This window comes from Cyprinodon variegatus, unplaced genomic scaffold (assembly GCF_000732505.1).
Source record: "Cyprinodon variegatus isolate N-32 unplaced genomic scaffold, C_variegatus-1.0 Scaffold901, whole genome shotgun sequence".
Taxonomy (NCBI): Eukaryota; Metazoa; Chordata; class Actinopteri; order Cyprinodontiformes; family Cyprinodontidae; genus Cyprinodon; species Cyprinodon variegatus.
In genome coordinates, this window is record NW_015151354.1 from 77,662 (window position 1) to 82,964 (window position 5,303).

General features: G+C 37.6%; 1 long non-coding RNA gene across 1 annotated transcript in view; it reads left to right on the top strand.

Annotated features, from left to right (window-relative positions):
- The window catches only part of LOC107099732, a 7,346-nt gene extending 4,875 nt beyond the window's left edge, over positions 1 to 2,471 (top strand). Inside the window, exons 2-3 of the long non-coding RNA XR_001481977.1 lie at positions 1,358 to 1,479; positions 1,645 to 2,471. This is a non-coding gene — a long non-coding RNA (uncharacterized LOC107099732). The remainder of the gene's footprint in view (positions 1 to 1,357; positions 1,480 to 1,644) is intronic.
- The last annotated feature ends 2,832 nt before the right edge of the window (positions 2,472 to 5,303 follow it).

Here is a 5,303-nt window from a genome sequence, read left to right on the forward strand (position 1 = left end):
GGCAGCAGCGTTCTGGATCAGCTGCAGCTGTCTGATCCACTTTTAGGCAGACCTGTGAAAACACCGTTGCAGTAATCAAGGAGTAAAGGTCCTTAATAATACTGATGCTAGTTACAGCAACAAATATTAGTCTGTAAATCAATATGATAATTGACTGATTGGTTCTTAGTTTGATGCTGTGTCCTTTTTTGTGTTTTTTCGGAAGAGGAAATTTCCTTTTCCTTGATGCTCCGATTGGAGATTCTGGGGAAGATTTATTAGAACTTGGAGTTTTTGTAGATCATTTTGTCTAATTAATATCTGTCACTTGCAGGACAGATGTTACACGACAGTTGGGCTCTATTTACTTAGCTGGCTGTAGCTTTCTGGTAGCACCACGGTACTGCCGGCAGATGGTGCCACCATGTCAGCTCATTGCACCTGGTGCTGAAATTCTATTTAGGCTCAAAATGGACTTTCTAATTCTTCAAGTATAAAGCTTTATTTGATCATGATAAAACAACACTTTCAGTCTGAGCCAGTTGTTTGGGATCAGTTTAACAATTTTATATTAGTTTTTCATTAGTATTAATTTAATATTAATTTGTTATCAACCAGAACCACCATACTGTAAACATAAGATAGATATTAGCTCATTTAAAGCTAACTCTTAGTAACAGCAACATTTTATAAGACTTTAAGATTTAAAGAGATAAATTAATACAACGATGCTCTGTAAGAAAGATCCCTAAGTAAACTTACTGTTGCCAGGTTTTAAACTCAGAGGAGCCCGTTGGTTTTCCTTCAAACCATTTTCAACAAGACATGAAGACTACGACCACCAAACCAACCCAAACATGGTCCAAAGTTAAAGAGGTTTTATTGGGTTTGATTTGTGAGCAGATTGGCATTTCAGACTACGTTCCTGCGTTTAGAGTTGGATCAATGCTTGCAATGTATCCGACATACCCCCCTCCCCGCCTAAGTTTGACCCTAACTTTCCCCAAATGTTTGTCTCCGTGTGCAAAGAAACTGTGGAGACCTGAGCTCTGCACGTGGAACACATCATACACTGTCAAAAAGACTCTTCCTTTGTCGTGTTTATGAAAAGCTTCATATAGATCCTTCGCTAAATAACTCTAAACATCAATCTTACCTGAGTTCACTTTGCTGTCAGATTCTGTTATATCTTAAAGCTTCTTTAGATTATAGTGTTCACATAACTCATTTTTATCTGATTAATTCATTTTTAATTTTGAAAACACCCATTAAAAAAAGATAGCGATCCATTTGAGTCATCCCTAAAATCTGGAGTTGAACGATTTGTATTAAGTTTTTATGTGAAATATTGATTAATTCTTTACCCGATTTTCTGCAGCTAAAGAAGCTGTTCCCCTTAAACAAGTCACCTCTCCTGTTGGAAAAAAGGAGCACATCTCTTTCAACCCCGTCCAACTGGATGGCGGCTGGGGGGGAGGCAAGAAGAGAGAAAGACTGCAAGTAAATAGCAAAAAAACAGAATTAAATAAAATAACCTCCTTTCTACTTTCTAATAATGACAGATTATAGATGATTCTATTATATATACGAATAAATTAGTAGAAAATCGCCGTTTATTCAGATTTTGCTCTTACAAGAGTCTTTTTTTCCCCCCTAACTACACAGAAAGTAAGTGGGCCTCCTAAAAAATGAAGACGGACAGGACCTGGAGCAACCCAAATATCTGGAGGCGTTTCCAGAGCTATCAGTGCTTGGACTTGAAGGCAGCCAGCTCGCATCAAAACACATGGAGCGAAGCCACAAAGCTCTGGGAAATTACTCGCTTCACTGTGGAAGGAAATAGGAACCAGGATCTTTAGTACCTGTAGGTTTCCTGCATTTCCCAACACTGAACTGTTCTTAATTTTTGTTTCCCGGATGTTTTATAAATATTGACTGCAAAACCTTTAGAGGAAAAATAAAATACTTTTTTCATTCATTTCTTGAGAATAAAATTTGATAAAACTTTTTCTGGGTTTGATTTGTATTCCGGCCGACCAAATGTGAATTTGAAGCCTGGTGGATCAATATTGTTGTTTGTTTTTGTTTTTTGTATTTATCTCATGCTGCGTTGCTGTAGAGAGGCTCACCTCAGGGCGTTCGACTTCCTCGCCGCCCTGCTGCCTGAAAAATCATAAGTTAATGAACTTCAAAACAAATAGTGAGCTCTTAGGAGTGGCTCCCTAGCAGGAAATGCGTGCCCGCCTGCTTATTTTCCTTCAGTGTTCAGTGTTCAGTTACGCGTGTCTGCAGGGTGGGATTCAACTGGAGGCTGGAGGGGATTTTTATCTCGCTTAGCGGCACACGCCGGAGATGTGGTGGTTCTGTTTTGAAACATAAGAGCTCTGTCTTTTATCAGGGGGAGTATGGGGGGAATTTTGTTCCATTATTGTTGCAGGCAAAGAACATGTCATGTAAACAAAAATTTAAAAACGAAAATTTAACCCAGAAATTAAACTTTGAAAAATGTTTTAATCCAAAATAAATTTTGAGATTTTAATTTTAATTTTTTTTTTTTTTTATGGCAAGTTTTTAACTGATTTTATATTTTCAAAAGTAATTTTTTTCAAATGAATTTTTTTCTTTGTGCATATTTTATATCTTAAAATAATTTTTATTCCAGTTTTTTTTTTATTGAGTTTTTTGAGTTTCATTCTTTTCATATTGTGTTTCATAGATCACATTCTTGTCTCTTCTGGTTGCTGACTTTCCTCTGTGGTGAGGAGCGAAGACGCATTTCTATTGGTCTGCACGATGTTAGCAACAGCAGTTGTATTGATCAAGAGCGAGCCTTTTTATTAAGCTTGACGTAAAGAGAATATGATCTGTGAAGAACAATTTTGACAGAACAGAATTTGTAAAATTTAATCGGAGAAACAGAAATTTCAAACATAAAAAAGTAAAAATATTAAACCTGTAAATTGAAAAATTTGCAAATAAATGTTTAAATATAAAATCTGTAAAGAAAAAAAAGTAGAAAAAATAAAGTGTTAAAAAAACAATATTGAAAAAAATTTCAAAAAATTGATTTTGAAATTTAAATATGAAAACCAATGCAAAAAATATTGTAAGTTGAAGTGGCAAAATCGGAGAAAAAGAGTTAAAGTACAAGAAAAAGAAAGAAAAGCTGAATACTCCCACATTTTTTGGGATAAAATGTTCTTCAAAATTTCAATCTTGACCTGCATTATAAAGGGGTTTTTCAAATATCCATTTACAGAGAATTTTCTTTGCTTTCTTATTCTGTTGCTGTACTGGTCGAGCTGTCATCAAAAATAGCAGATTAGTGAAAGATGGGATGTTAAGTTTATAATTATTTTGAATCTCAGTCATTTCTTTTTGGGCCACAGCAGAAATACTTTGCTTTGTACAGTTTCTTTGATTTGAATTTCATTGATTGACAATAACAATTCATTTTTTTTTCTTGAAGTATTTCTAGTGATTCTGTATTTTTCTAAGAACTATGTTATTATTTTTTATGCCCTTTCTGTTTAGTGTTATATTAATTAATATTTTATCCACATCTGTTATTGATGAATCAAAGCAGAGATTCTTCAGAATAACCTTCTAATAAATGTTCGGATTTTCTCAAAAACCTGCTTGTTTTTTGTTCTTACTGATACTGGATTAATTCCATTTATGTCACATTCTTAATAAACAAAGAGGCAACACGTTAATGAAACTCTGATATGTGCCAATAAAATTACTAATGATGGATGCGATCGGTTGGTGACAGTCTGCTGCTGGATGAACCATTGTTGAGGGTTGGTTTGATCTGTTGGGTCGTGCGGTTGGTCCCCCTCTCTGAGCATTAAGGTACTGGAGGGCCATTTTTGCTGTTTTTAGTCCATCTTCTACTAATTTTCTCACTTTGGGCGACAGGACAAAAAGAAGCTGTTCCAAGATGATAGTCCTCTTCGGTCCTCTGCTCCCGCTGGATCCAACATCGATACTGTCCCTTGAAGCGGTGGTAGGTTTCAGTGAGTGTTTCCCAATGTGGCAGGGATGCATAGCAGAACTTTTGACAATAAGCCTCAGATGATACGTCAAATGTAACCAATTAGGCCATTTTCAGGTCTTTATAAGAATGGAGTTTGTCTTTATCCATGACAGTGTAGGCATTGAGAGCCTTGAAAGAAGTGGAACTAGTCTATAGAGCCACTCAGCCTCTGGTCATATCCAGGTCTTAGCTATTCTCTCTAATTTTAACGGATAATTCTTACTCCCCTCTCCCACCTGGTATGAAGGTCTTATCGGGTCTTAGCTGGTGTAGCCAAAAGCCAGCACCTACTAAGGGTGTAGATTTAACCCCATCACGTTAACGGACTGCAGGATTAAGCCGCAATAGTCATGGGCTACTAGCTGGATCGGTGTGGGGAGTTGATGCCACAGATGCAGGAGGCAGAGCTTGAACAGGAGGCTGCGGGCAATCTGCAGGTTGAAGCGACACCCTAAGGTTTTGTTGTTCCTGCAGTAAGTCCTGTTCTCTCCTCTGCTGGTCATCTAGAAAGGCCTTCATCATTGTGTTTCATGGCCTGCAACCACAATCCAGTCCATCCTGAACCCCCCACCACCTTCTTTCCATGACTGGCCGTCCCCCTTCTGACAGCACATGTGATTGGGTTCTTAGTTCACAGGTAATTCAGGCTCAGTCGTGTTGCAGATGTTGGGGGTTTGTTGTACACGATGCTCCTACCTAGCGCTCAGCAGTGAAAAATGTGGAAGGATTCCAAGGTTGAACTTTATATATATTTTCAGGTACAAAACAAACACGCCAAACATTTTGAGTATCTGTAGTTGAATATTCTGATCCAGAGCCTCCCTCTAGTTGCAAGTAACGCAACAAAATGGCCTATTTCAAACACGGCTCCATAAATAGAGTTTTGTTTTGAAGAAAAATCCCTGTCCCAGTCTCAGGTCTTTTGCAATCTCCAACATGTTTTTCTTCCTGTATTTGGCTCCATCCATCTTCGCATCAATTTTAACCATCTTCCCTGTTCCTGCTGAAAAAAAGCAGGCCCAAACCATGATGCTGCCACCACTATGTTTGACCGTGGGGATGGTGTGTTCAAGGTGATGAGATGTGTTGCTTTTACAGCAAACATAACTTCTGCATTGTTCTTCTCATCTGACCAGATCACCTTCTTCAATATGTTTGCTCTGTCTCCCAGGAGGCTTATGGCAAACTTTAAACAAGACTTTTTATGGATTTCTTTAAAGAACGGCTTTTATACACAGACTTGATAACACACAGGATGATTCTATTCATCATCATCAGTCATTAA